We start from the raw sequence: 15288 nt of genomic DNA, 5'->3' as shown, positions 1-15288 counted from the left end.
GCCGGCCCTGATTCAGAGCGAGCGCTCTGGTCAGAGCGTCCGGCTCTGACTCAGGCCCTGAGTTTTGACACATTAGTGATGTGAATAAGACTCTGGCAGGATCTGCTTGGCGCAGTTAAATTGCAGGACTATTTGACGCAATTTGAGGAAAGGTATTTATGGACACATCTATAGTGACAATAAAATGGCCGGAATAAGGGCTGAAAATGTTCAAAGACCTGTGCCTGTGCTGAGAAGGGGAGGAGCTGTGACCAGTGCTGTGTGGGTGTGGCCAGTGCTGGGTGGGTGTGGCCAGTGCTGGGTGGGTGTGGCCAGTGTTGTGTGGGTGTGGCCAGTGCTGTCTGGGTGTGGCCAGTGCTGTGTGGGTTTGACCAGTGCTGTGTGGGTGTGGCCAGTGCTGTCTGGGTGTGACCAGTGCTGTCTGGGTGTGGCCAGTACTTGGTGGGTGTGGCCAGTGCTGGGTGGGTGTGGCCAGTGCTGGGTGGGTGTGGCCAGTGCTGTGTGGGTGTGCACCCCTATACGCTCATCCCCAATGTCTCCCTACATAAAAATAGTTACAGAATGTTGTGAAAAAAAATAAAGATACAAATGTAATTCTTGCTGCCATGACAATGGGCCTATTTTATGTGGATGCAGCCCCATTGTGAATCTGGTTCTGGCCAAGGCAGACAGCACTTACAGATAGTCCATTAAAGTAAAACTTGTGACTCTCTTGATTAGCTGATTTATGCTGTTATGTAAGGAAAGGTATCACTGTATATAGAGTTGGCACCACATTAGTATTATGGGAATATGGTGTACATGCCATAACATCATACCGATATATTGGACAATCCCAGCTTCTATACTGCCCCCTGAGCAATGCTATACTAGGCAGGGGCTAATTCCGCCTGCATGGTAAATGCAGCAGCGCTCAGACAACGCAGTGTACGTCTCGGCTGATTCATATGACAGCATCACAGGATATTTACTAAATTCCTCCTGTTTTCAGCCTGATTGTGAATGCATAGACTAGGACCCCATTATTATCCTGAGCAGCAAACATTCACTGAGCAATGATCCAGGACCCTCGTTAACTTTGATCAAAAACACAAACCCTTTTAGCCATTGAATAAAACAGTAATCCAGACGAAGACAATTTCTCTTCCAGCAAAATGCATGTCCGTACTTCAGTGCTTCCCAAGGGCGCCTGGGTTATATCAGTCAAAGCAACCTTACCATATATTTGGGAAACTTGGGCAGCTTTTATTTCCTAGCCTACTTTGTATGCATATGACGGGATGAATTAAGACAAGGACATGCACGATATATGGCACCAATTCCAGAGCCTCATGTGCTAAAACTAAGAAAAATAGCAATCTGCTTTTCAGTCTCAAAATTGCATTTAGTTAAACAATGAAAGCACCAACTTCCTGGACTGTTTCTGGAAAATACACAGGACTCCCAAATGGTGAGAAGATGTCATAGGTGATCTAATGCCTTTTCTCCATGTGTTGTATAGATTTTTATATGTTGTAAAAGTTACTCCTGGTGTATAATAATTTCATGATTAAGACATTTCTTTCCTCCCTGTCACAGGGCTTGAAGTCTGTGCCCCCCTCCTCCTTTTATTTGCCCTCTTAATCCCATCTCCTGTCACTTCCTCCGATCCCTCCTCTCTGACGCCTGCTCCCACCTTCCCGTAATTTATCCCATTCCTCTGGTACCGTTCATGCATGCCCTTGTCTCCCCCCTTTCTCACTTGATCCTGCCATTCTCTACTTCCTCATATCTCTCCTTCCTTATGCCTCCAAGTTCTTTAATCAGGTTGTCTACAACCACTTTACATGCTTCTTCTCCTCCCAATTCCCTCCCTGTCCCACTCCAATCCTTGTCCTACTCCCATCCTTGTCCAACTCCCATCCTTGTCTTTCTCCAATCCTTGTCCTTGTCCAATCCTTGTCCTACTCCCATCCTTGTCCTACTCCCACCCTTGTCTTTCTCCAATCCTTGTCCCACACCAATCCTTTTTCTATTCCAATCCATGTCCCACACAAATCCTTTTTCCATTCAAATCCTTGTCCCACACCAATCCATGTCCCACAAAAATCTGTCAGGATTTGTTGTGGTTGTGTCTTTGACCTTGTGTCTGGGTCGTGTGGGTTTGGACTGGCGGCGTGTGAGAAGCTGGATGGCCTAATGTAGTTTTTTGGCATAAGCTACAATGGTCTCAGACGGAACCATGGAGAATGATGAGAGGATGCAATAAGGAACTAAAATTAGCACCAAGGTGTTGACGAAGACTCAGAACAGGGGCGCAGAGTCTTACCCCATCGGTGGTCTTCACCAGGGAATCCTACAAGGGAAAATGGTCTCAGCAGTGCCTGACGGGCCGGTCGCGGCCTCCTGACTGGGTCACCTGGGCTAGCACTAAAAGGGGTAACTGATAACTGAGGAATATCGGCTTGCACCAATGTCTGATGAAATATTGGACATGCACCGATGGCTGAGGTATATCAGATTTGCATTGATGGCTGGAGAATATCGGATTTGCACAGATGGCTGGAGAATATCAGATTTGCACTGACAACTGGAGTATATTGAACTTGCACCGATGGCTAGAGAATATCGGACTTGAACCGATGGCTGGAGAATATCGGATTTGCACCGATGACTATGGCTAAGGAGCCAAGTCAGAGTATAACACCAGAGAATCGCTAACAGGCACAGAGCAGCAGTCAGGATCCACTGGAACTGTGAATACAGAGGAACACAGCTACAAAGCTCACACGCAGAGCTGTGTGACTTATGGCACTGACAACCCAGGCCCTGCTCACCTGGAAGCTTTATACCCATGGCTAGATCCGGATTGGCTGGGACTGTCAGCTGATTACCTGGCTGGACAGGATTGGCCAGGACTCAATCACATGATGCTGGCCAAGATGGTGCAGTTCATGTCGCTGACCTGGTGGGAACAATGCCATGAAGAATGCCAGCAAATCACCCCGAATCCTGCACAAGGCACACATGTGCGGCGACATTAGCACTCACGGAATCGAGATGGAGTCCACCATAGTTGCGCGAGTTGCATGCCTCCTGGCCGCCAGAGCACGCCGGCATCTGACTGGTGGCCTGGACAGGTAAGTAAGAGGGCCTGGTTTTGGGAACATTACCCGGAATCGTGATACAATTCTTGCCTCACTATAATTCTTGCACCACACCAATCCTTTTCCCACACCAATCCTTGTCCCATTTCAATTCTTGTCCCACACCAATCCTTGGTCCCACACCAATCCTTGTCCCATACCAATCCTTGTCCCCTCTCCAATTCTTGACTTACTGCAATCCTTGTCCCATTCCAATCCTCACCCCCTCTAATCCTTTTCCCACTTCAATCCTTGTCCCACACCAATCCTTGTACCAGTGCAATCCTTGTTCACACCAATAGTTATCCCAGACCAATCCTTGCACCACTGCAATCTTTGCCCCCTCCAATCTTTGTCCCACACCAATTCTTGTCACACAAATCCTTGTCCCCTTTCCAATCCTTAACTTACTCCAATCCTTGTCCTACTCCAATCCTTGTCCTACTCCAATCCTTGTCCTATTTCAATTTCAATTCTTGTCCCATTCCAAACCTTGTCCCACTTCAATCCTTGTCCCACACCAATCCTTGCACCACTGCAATCACACTCCTATCCTTGTCCACACCAAATTTTGTACCACTCCAATCCTCTATTTTTATCCTCTATCTCATGGATGCCTTAAACATGGTCCTCCATGCCTTCTCCTGCAAATCTTCCACTCCATCTGCCTCCATTACACAACAGTCAGCTACCTCCAACTCCCCCCCTCTACCCCTTCCTGCCATTCACCAGCTCCTTTGGCCACAATACTCCACCTGTACATTGATGCCACCAGCTTTACATCTCACACCCTTCCCCCTTCAAGCTTCTCACAACTCCACCCATCTCCATTTCTCCCTGATTTCCATCTTTCACGTCTGCTCTCTGTGTCATGCAGTCCATCCTCAACTGATTTTTCTCTCTCGCCGCATCACCAATGGTCCTCCCTTCTGTTTTGACCCAATGGCTCACTCTATACTGACTTATATTCAAACTCCTTTCTGACACCCCTTCCTCTATATCTCCAATCCCATTTCCACACACTTCCTCTCACCCTCCCTACTCTGCCAAAGACCCTGTCAGGTCTCCAGTGTTTCGTTGACCCGGGTCAGGAATCCAAGGGCTGGCTTCTGTATTAGGAGCGTTATACAAAGCTGGGCGGTTTGATGCAGCACCTCCTCATGCAGGTTGGTTGTAGTGTGGATGAGAGGCAGAGCAGGCTGTTGAGCCACCTTGCAGCCTGGAATACTGAGACAACTGGAAAAGTCTACTAGTAGAAAACTGATTAAACTATGAAGCAGATAGACTAGATAAAACTTATATTTGCAGCAGGCACTGGAAAAACAGGAGGCACGATGCTGAGACTTAGCAAGTATAGTATGCAGCTGGAGCAGGTGAGAGATATAGGGCCAAGAAGCAGGTCTCATGGAGAGAAGTTGTTCTGGCAATAGGTGCACTGCCAGAGCTGGTTTAGATAAGATGCCCTCGACCATGATAGGCTGAGCGGACCGGGTGAGCACATACTGTAGTGGAACCTGGTTGGCAGTAAGACAGTAAGGTGATAGTGGCAAAGGTGGTGGCACCCATGCTCCACCAGCAAGGGAGATGACTCTGGAAGGACGCCAACCTCCCAGCAGGTTGGCAGACATGGAACTGAGGGATGTCTCTGGTGGCCAGCCGGGGGACTGATGGACATGAGGCGGCATGGCCAGGTCAGGTAACAGGGCCTCGAACCTCAATGTGTGACAGACACCCTCCCACCTTCAGGACTTCTCCTATGCTGCTCCCAACCTTTGCTCAATCAGACTTTCACACAGTCTTCAAGCCTTTAAAATGTACCATATAAATCAAGCCTACCACCTATCCTCCTAACTCAATGGAATCGGCACCCACTGCTCTGCACTCCATTTCCCCGGAGTGCACCCATTTCCCTTTCGAATTTAAGCACTTTTCCTTTCGCCTTATGTTTATGCTTTATAATTATGTTAATTTGAAGATTGTAATTATGTGTTGTGACACAGTTAGGTTAGGGGGTCCCTCTCCTGGGTAGAGGACTCCTTCCTTTCACACACAGCAGCTGGGAAACAGTACGCCAGACTGGATGCAAGTACAAGCTGGTCGGCGCCAGTCTTTATTGTGCAATATCAGAAATAACACAAAGAAAACATAAACGTAAATCCTAGCCCTGTCGGGGCACTAACTTCACAGGTAGTTCCCTCACTACCAGAACCTGGCAGGGCCTAATGCCCTCACCAGCAACAAAAGCACAGCACAACACTTACAGTTAGGTGTTCAAGTGTCTCTGAGCAAACTCCCTGTCTGCTCTCCCAGGTGAGACAATCAGCCCTAAACACACTAGGCTTATATTGGCCACTCTCAGGTGGCAAACTCTAACAAGCCTGTTACCAGGCTAAGAGAACCAAAACCTGGAGTGGCCGTGGGTGGAGCCCTCCCTCTCCTCTCACCCACAACCCCCAGGTCCCAAACCGGCTTTTCAAAAAGCCGAAACTCAAGCCTGCTACACTGCAGACTTTCTCCTGGGTATTTTAAAACACATAAGACAGGAATCTGGGATAAATGTCCCTGTCACAGACCACTTTACCAGTGATCCTATTACAGTGTTTATATTACTTTGTATACCTGTCTATTTGTTCTTCACCTTGTACAGTGGAACCCTTGAGCATAATGCTAGCAGTTGAGAAGATGTACACAGAGTCAAGCAGTGACTACAAAGGCAAGCAGATCGATGTTTATGGTCTGCGCATGCGTCCGGCATTCGCATGCACGAGCCCCGACGAGCGACTGAGCTTCAGTCGCTGTGGGGCTCGCTACTAGACGGGGCGGCTGTCGATAGTGAGTGACAGCTCGCCCCGTTTTGTAGACGGGGAGGGGGGGGTGGTTGGGCATACACAGGCGCTCCCAAAGAAACGCCTGGCATTTGAGGGTGGACCTACTGACATCACTAGTGATGTCAGTAGTGGACTTCCTGCTCTATTAGAGCAGGAAGTCCACTCGGGCTTGCGGGAGCCAAGACCCTACCACAGGGTCTCGTCGCAAGTCCGATGGTCGCGATAATCGTGATGGACTCCTGGCCGCTCGCACAACCTGTGGGTGGTCACCCACAGCTTTGCGAGCGACGTGGAGAAAAACAAAAATAACACGCCCTGATTCAGAGCGAGCGCTCGCCAGTAGCAAGTGGTTCTGAATCAGGCCCTTAGTCACTTCACTGTAAGGAAGATATTGAGGAATATAGGAGGGCCTGATTCAGCAAGGAACGCAGTTGCTTATATGCACGTAATCGGTCGACTAATTCGCACTGCACATGCATCGCAGTGCGCAAGCCAGGTGCTGCGTTTGGAACTGGCAGAGTGATTGACAGGAAGTGCCTTTTCGGAGTGGTGACGGGGGAGCGGTTGGAGAAACGCAGATGTGCCAGTGTGTTTCAACGCTGTTGCAGGGGCGCACATAAATTAGCCTGAGGCGTCATAGCGTGAGCAGAAGTAAGCGATTCCTGAGTAAGGTCTGGGCTTCCCTAACTGTCCTATGTTACTCGATGTTACTCGATGTTACCGATTGTTTCACTATGTTGGTCAACTATGTGGATGTGAGTAAGGGGAAGTGGGCGTCCTTATGTCAGGCTGCGATCGCAATGCGAATGCACACATTTACATATCACCGCTGATATTAGCAACTGCGCTGCGTGCGTATAAGCAGAATAGCGATCCGTAGTGAATCAGGTCCTGAGATGGTGAGTAGAAGGATTTGCCTAATGAAAATTTTGTTCCAAGGACCATACAGAGGATAAGAGGTCATCAGCTGCGAATGTAAGAAGCAGCATTCGCCATCAGGAGGGGTTCTTTACTGTCAGGGCGTTTAAGCTGTGGAATTCCTTACCCAGGATGTGGTGATGGCCAAGTCACTCATATAATCTGGACATGGAGAAGTTGCACCTGCAGATGTGATTGGTAGAGGACATTATGGAGGTCACGGGCCCATGGAGTGTTCATCTTACATGCGAATGCGCTGTTGCCATCTAGTAACGCCCATTCCGCCGCCGCTGAAAAATGACTCAGACTTGTAACTACTTAGAGATTTGCACATGTAGCCCTGTAGGCACATGCACCGATGGCTAAAGTAAAAATACTGTAGGTAGAAACGACTGCATGCAAGCTTGTGTGCCAATCAGAATCAGGCCCAAAATGCTTTTGCGTCCAAACCCTGACACTTTCCGTACCATGTGGAGACTCTTGTCCCATTGCCCCAATCTGTACGGTGAGCATTCAGTCAGCTACAAGAGAGGAATGTGGGGGGTAACTCAGGGGAAACTGTAAAATAAAGTTCCATCCAGCACAGTGAGGTGTAATCCTGAGCTTGTTGTGACGGGAGACTGATGCATTATTTAGGACGAATGTTAAGCTTCTTGCAAATGGAGTTTGTCACACTTCAGGCCTTGGAGATGCTGCTTTATAAGAACACGGACGTCTTTCTGCTCACTGCTTATTGCTACACGAGAAAAGATTCACTGTAAGCTCCCTACATTTCATGCCGCTAAATAAAGTATAACTGAGCACTCGGGCCATATTTACAGAAAGAAATAGATTTATAGCGATGAGGGGGCAAAAGTCCTACAGTGGCAGAGGCGATGGTTTTGGGGACAGGGACAATGTTAATGAGAATGGCGCCTCCTGTGTTACATGTTGTGATCAGTGACATTACAGCTGTAACATCTGACATGCAAAGTGACATGTCCCACAATTATCACATACATCACCCTGTTCTTTTGAAGAAATTATAAGAGGGGTAAAACTTAATAAGGGGGATTACAGCTGGGTAACTTGCAGAGCCATAACTAGACTTCTAGGTGCCCTGTGCCAGAAAGAGCAATGCCCCCCACCCCACATTTATTTTTCAAAACACCCAAAAGAAGGGCCATGGCCTCATGGGGAAGGGCCAGGGAAGAGATAGGGGAGGCCAGGAGATGCTGGGGATAAATAGGGACATAATATAGTGCACCTGAGAGAGGGCCATGTCCTCATGGGGAAGGGCCAGGGAATAGATAGGGGAGGCCGGGAGATGCTGGGGATAAATAGGGACATAATATAGTGCACCTGAGAGAGGGCCATGGCCTCATGGGGAAGGGCCAGGGAAGAGATAGGGGAGGCCAGGAGATGCTGGGGATAAATAGGGACATAATATAGTGCACCTGAGAGAGGGCCATGGCCTCATGGGGAAGGGCCAGGAAAGAGATAGGGGAGGCCAGGAGATGCTGGGGATAAATAGGGACATAATATAGTGCACCTGAGAGAGGGCCATGGCCTCATGGGGAAGGGCCAGGGAAGAGATAGGGGAGGCCAGGAGATGCTGGGGATATATAGGGACATAATATAGAGCACCTGAGAGAGGGCCATGGCCTCATGGGGAAGGGCCAGGGAAGAGATAGGGGAGGCCAGGAGATGCTGGGGATAAATAGGGACATAATATAGTGCACCTGAGAGAGGGCCATGGCCTCAGGGGGAAGGGCCAGGGAAGAGATAGGGGAGGCCAGGAGATGCTGGGGATAAATAGGGACATAATATAGTGCACCTGAGAGAGGGTCATGGCCTCATGGGGAAGGGCCAGGGAAGAGATAGGGGAGGCCAAGAGATGCTGGGGATAAATAGGGACATAATATAGTGCACGAGAGAGCGGGCATTGCCCCCATTGGGGAAGAGCCAGGGAAGAGATAGGGGAGGCCGGGAGATGCTGGGGATAAATAGGGACATAATATAGTGTACCTGAGAGATGGCCATGGCCTCATGGGGAATGGCCAGGGAAGAGATAGGGGAGGCCAGGAGATGCTGGGGATATATAGGGACATAATATAGTGTACCCGAGAGAGGGCCATGGCCTCATGGGGAAGGGCCAGGGAAGTGATAGGGGAGGCCAGGAGACGCTGGGGATAAATAGGGACATAATATAGTGCACCTGAGAGAGGACCATGGCCTCATGGGGAAGGGCCAGTGAAGAGAGGGGAGGCCAGGAAATGCTGGGGATGAATAGGGACATAATATAGTGCACCTGAGAGAGGGCCATGGCCTCATGGGGAAGGGCCAGGGAAGAGATAGGGGAGGCCGGGAGATGCTGGGGATAAATTGGGACATAACATAGTGCACCTGAGAGAAGACCATGGCTTCATGGGGAAGGGCCAGGGAAGAGATAGGGGAGGCCGGGAGATGCTGGGGATAAATAGGGACATAATATAGTGTACCTGAGAGAGGGCCATGGCCTCATGGGGAAGGGCCAGGGAAGAGATAGGGGAGGCCGGGAGATGCTGGGGATAAATAGGGACATAATATAGTGCACCTGAGAGAGGGCCATGGCCACATGGGGAAGAGCCAGGGAAGAGATAGGGGAGGCCGGGAGATGCTGGGGATAAATAGGGACATAATATAGTGCACCTGAGAGAGGGCCATGGCCTCATGGGGAAGGGCCAGGGAGGAGATAGGGGAGGCCAGGAGATGCTGGGGATAAATAGGGACATAACATAGTGCACCTGAGAGAGGGCCATGGCCTCATGGGGAAGGGCCAGGGAAGAGATAGGGGAGGCCGGGAGATGCTGGGGATAAATAGGGACATAACATAGTGCACCTGAGAGAGGACCATGGCTTCATGGGGAAGGGCCAGGGAAGAGATAGGGGAGGCCGGGAGATGCTGGGGATAAATAGGGACATAACATACTGTACCTGAGAGAGGGCCATGGCCTCATGGGGAAGGGCCAGGGAAGAGATAGAGGAGGCCAGGAGATGCTGGGGATAAATAGGGACATAATATAGTGCACCTGAGAGAGGGCCATGGCCTCATAGGGAAGGGCCAGGGAAGAGATAGGGGAGGCCAGGAGATGCTGGGGATAAATAGGGACATAATATAGTGCACCTGAGAGAGGGCCATGGCCTCATGGGGAAGGGCCAGGGAAGAGATAGAGGAGGCCAGGAGATGCTGGGGATAAATAGGGACATAATATAGTGCACCTGAGAGAGTGCCATGGCCTCATGGGGATGGGCCAGGGATGAGATAGGGCAGGCCAGGAGATGCTGGGGATAAATAGGGACATAACATAGTGCACCTGAGAGAGGGCCATGGCCTCATGGGGAAGGGCCAGGGAAGAGATAGAGGAGGCCAGGAGATGCTGGGGATAAATAGGGACATAATATAGTGCACCTGAGAGAGGGCCATGGCCTCATGGGGAAGGGCCAGGGAAGAGATAGAGGAGGCCAGGAGATGCTGGGGATAAATAGGGACATAATATAGTGCACCTGAGAGAGGGCCATGGCCTCATGGGGAAGGGCCAGGGAAGAGATAGGGGAGGCCAGGAGATGCTGGGGATAAATAGGGACATAATATAGTGCACCTGAGAGAGGGTCATGGCCTCATGGGGAAGGGCCAGGGAAGAGATAGGGGAGGCCAGGAGATGCTGGGGATATATAGGGACATAATATAGTGCACCTGAGAGAGGGCCATGGCCTCATGGGGAAGGGTCAGGAAGAGATAGAGGAGGCTAGGAGATGCTGGGGATAAATAGGGACATAATATAGTGCACCTGAGAGAGGGCCATGCCTCATGGGGAAGGGCCAGGGATGAGATAGGGGAGGCCAGGAGATGCTGGGGATAAATAGGGACATAACATAGTGCACCTGAGAGAGGACCATGGTCTAATGGGGAAGGGCCAGGGAAGAGATAGGGGAGGCCGGGAGATGCTGGGGATAAATAGGGAGATAATATAGTGCACCTGAGAGAGGGCCATGGCCTCATGGGGAAGGGCCAGGGAAGAGATAGGGGAGGCCAGGAGATGCTGGGGATAAATAGGGACATAATATAGTGCACCTGAGAGAGGGCCATGGCCTCATGGGGAAGGGTCAGGAATGAGATAGGGGAGGCCAGGAGATGCTGGGGATAAATAGGGACATAACATAGTGCACCTGAGAGAGGACCATGGTCTAATGGGGAAGGGCCAGGGAAGAGATAGGGGAGGCCAGGATATGCTGGGGATAAATAGGGACATAATATAGTGCACCTGAGAGAGGGCCATGGCCTCATGGGGAAGGGCCAGGGAAGAGATAGGGGAGGCCGGGAGATGCTGGGGATAAAAGAAGAGGAAGCTACAAGTGAGAATGACAAACAGGAAAAGTGACCGGCCCACACAGCGCCCCGTGCCCTGCGGTGCTCTATGCCATGGCACAGGCCGCACTACCCGAGTTACGACCCTGGTAACTTGTTCCCAGTGCACAGGTAAAACGTAACACGAGATTACACTGAGTGGATAAAATCATCTGGGCAAATGTCGAATTTTATTACGCTAAGTACGGCACCTGCCTGCATCGGCCATCTCTGCCCATCGTCTGATTATTCAGTTTCACTCAATACAACGTCATCTTTAATCAACCTCTTCAAGCTTTTACGTATGGGAGAGGACTAATAATAATTAAAGCTCTTTATGTTTGCAGTAGAGAAACCATATTATAAAGGAGGCAGCCAAAGACATACAAAGTATAAAGTACAGATACAGTAGTGACAGAGGCCCTCATTCAGAGCCGTACGCTCTGAGCAGAGCGCACGCTCTGAATGAGGGCCGTCCTCCATAATTATGGAGCGTCCTCCTGGACGCTCGTATAGCTGTGGGTCACCACCCACAGCCTATACGAGCGTGCAGGTTGTTGGCCGCGATGGTCTTGACCATCGCGACCATTGCCACTGCGAGCCGGAGCCTGTGGTTGAGTTTCTCAACCGCAAGGCCCGGAGTGATTTTGGCTCTATCAGAGCCAAAATCACTCCCACTGACATCACTGGTGATGTCAGTGGGGCCGACTTCTGACGGTAGGCGTTCCCTTGGGAACGCCCCCGTCTGGGAGGCACGCCCCCGGCACGCCCACCAAAGAGGGCGTGCTGTCAATCAACATCGACAGCACGCCCCCTTTGATCAGACACAACGAGCAAAGGAAAGTCCTTCGCTCGTCGCGTCTGGCGCATGCGCACGAAGGAGCTCCCGCCGTCGTGCGCATGCGCAGTGCACACCATCAACCCGCTTGCGAGTGGGTCTGAATCAGGCCCAGAATCCTCAGTTTCACAAATTGTTCATTCTACCCATAACAGTACGTGAGGCAGCCATCTTGGGTGCACTACATAACTTACAATGGTTAGGACAAGCAATACTTGGAGATGTGATACAAATCGCATGACTACAAAATAAAAAAAAACTTAGGGGCCTATTCATTAGCCAGTAACCATGTGGAAACCCAAGTTTCTGCATATTTAGGTTATTGGACTATTCATCATCAGGGGTCCCAAATGGACCCCCTGATATTCAGCAAACCCGAAAAACTGAAAGTTTTCGGAGTTTGCTTCCGAGAACAAGCGCCATCTTCCGATGGCTCTTGTTCTCAGATCCCGGATCTTTCCTATGGGAAGAAGTTCCGGGGATGTGAAGAGGAATCCAAACAGATCCCTCCGCTGCCCCCTCACTAACTCCCCGGCGGCTCTGCGCATGCGTGACTCGAGGTCACGGATACGTAGCCAGGACGTCGGGGAGGAGGTAAGTAACGCGGGGGCAGCTGCTTTTCGGGGGCAGTTGTCCTCGCACCGAAGCAATGATGAATTGCCCCGGTGTCACGTTACCCTCACAGCCAGTTGAATATGATACCCTCTTAGATACTAAGAATCAGCAGGGATGGGATGGGGACAGAGCCACAGTGATGCAATCGCGGCTCCCCAATGCCCCGCGCCTCAGACAGGGCTGCCCTATGTGGGACGCTCAAGGAGAGTTTTTTTAAAAGTTGTCACATATGGACTAAGCAACTGAGTTCAGTGGCAAACACAGGATTTCTAGAGGGGGTTTCCAAATGCTTGATTTTAGAGTGAGTGTGGCCAGTCCATAAGAAGGGTAGAATTACCACTTAACCAGCTTTAATATGCGTCATACAAAGTGTATTGTGTGTCATAATTCCAGCATATACAGGACCAGGAATCACAGTAACCCATTATATGTGTCATACATAGTGTATTGTGTGTCATAATTCCAGCATATACAGGACCAGTGATCACAGTAACCCAGTATATGTGTCATACATAGTGTATTGTGTGTCATAATTCCAGCATATACAGGACCAGCGATCACAGTAACCCATTATATGTGTCATACATAGTGTACTGTGTGTCATAATTCCAGCATATACAGAACCAGTGATCACAGTAACCCATTATATGTGTCATACATAGTGTATTGTGTGTCATAATTCCAGCATATACAGGACCAGAGATCACAGTAACCCATTATATGTCATACATAGTGTATTGTGTGTCATAATTCCAGCATATACAGGACGAGTGATCACAGTAACCCATTATATGTGTCATATATAGTGTATTGTGTGTCATAATTCCAGCATATACAGGACCAGTGATCACACTAACCCATTATATGTGTCATACATAGTGTATTGTGTGTCATAATTCCAGCATATACAGGACCAGTGATAACAGTAACCCATTATATGTCATACATAGTGTATTGTGTGTCATAATTCCAGCATATACAGGACCAGTGATCACAGTAAGCCATTAGATGTGTCATACATAATGTATTGCGTGTCATAATTCCAGCATATACAGGGCCAGCGATCACAGTAACCCATTATATGTGTCATACATAGTGTATTGTGTCATAATTCCAGCATATACAGGACCAGCGATCACAGTAACCCATTATAAGTGTCATACAGTGTATTGTGTGTCATAATTCCGGCATATACAGGACCAGTGATCACAGTAACCCATTATATGTGTCATACATAGTGTATTGTGTGTCATAATTCCAGCATATACAGGACCAGAGATCACAGTAACCCATTATATGTCATACATAGTGTATTGTGTGTCATAATTCCAGCATATACAGGACCAGTGATCATAGTAACACATTATATGTGTCATACATAGTGTATTGTGTGTCATAATTCCAGCATATACAGGACCAGCGATCACAGTAACCCATTATATGTGTCATACATAGTGTATTGTGTGTAATAATTCCAGCATATACAGGACCAGTGATCACAGTAACCCATTATATGTGTCATACATAGTGTATTGTGTGTCATAATTCCAGCATATACAGGACCAGTGATCACAGTAACCCATTATATGTGTCATACATAGTGTATTGTGTGTCATAATTCCAGCATATACAGGACCAGCGATCACAGTAACCCATTATATGTGTCATACATAGTGTATTATGTGTCATAATTCCAGCATATACAGGACCAGCGATCACAGTAACCCATTATATGTGTCATACATAGTGTATTGTGTGTCATAATTCCAGCATATACAGGACCAGTGATCACAGTAACCCATTATATGTGTCATACATAGTGTATTGTGTGTCATAATTCCAGCATATACAGGACCAGTGATCACAGTAACCCATTATATGTGTCATACATAGTGTATTGTGTGTCATAATTCCAGCATATACAGGACCAGTGATCTCAGTAACCCATTATATGCCTCATACATAGTGAATTGTGTGTCATAATTCCAGCATATACAGGACCAGTGATCACAGTAACCCATTATATGTGTCATACATAGTGTATTGTGTGTCATAATTCCAGCATATACAGGACCAGTGATCACAGTAACCCATTATATGTGTCATACATAGTGTATTGTGTGTCATATAACTAGCATAGACAGGACCAGCGATCACAGTAACCATTATATGTGTCATACAGTACATAGTGTATTGTGGTTCATAATTCCAGCATATACAGGACCAGTGATCACAGTAACCATTATATGTGTCATACATAGTGTATTGTGTGTCATAATTCCAGCATATACAGGACCAGTGATCACAGTAACCCATTATATGCGTCATACAAAGTGTATTGTGTGTCATAATTCCAGCATATACAGGACCAGTGATCACAGTAACCCATTACATGTGTCATACATAGTGTATTGTGTGTCATAATTCCAGCATATACAGGACCAGTGATCACAGTAACCCATTATATGTGTCATACATAGTGTATTGTGTGTCATAATTCCAGCATATACAGGACCAGTGATCACAGTAACCCATTATATGTGTCATACATAGTGTATTGTGTGTCATAATTCCAGCATATACAGGACCAGTGATCAC

At 48.5% G+C, this 15288-nt stretch overlaps 1 protein-coding gene across 1 annotated transcript in view; it reads right to left on the bottom strand.

The window, feature by feature from the left end:
• Nucleotides 1–15288, bottom strand: part of LOC148454303 (usherin-like) — a gene marked incomplete at both ends in the record, with an annotated part of 948215 nt that overhangs the window by 373927 nt on the left and 559000 nt on the right. The window lies entirely within an intron of this gene.

This window comes from Taudactylus pleione, unplaced genomic scaffold (assembly GCF_031769625.1).
Source record: "Taudactylus pleione unplaced genomic scaffold, aTauple2 ptg001012l, whole genome shotgun sequence".
NCBI classification, from domain to species: Eukaryota; Metazoa; Chordata; class Amphibia; order Anura; family Myobatrachidae; genus Taudactylus; species Taudactylus pleione.
This window is presented reverse-complemented; position numbering and strand designations above follow the sequence as displayed.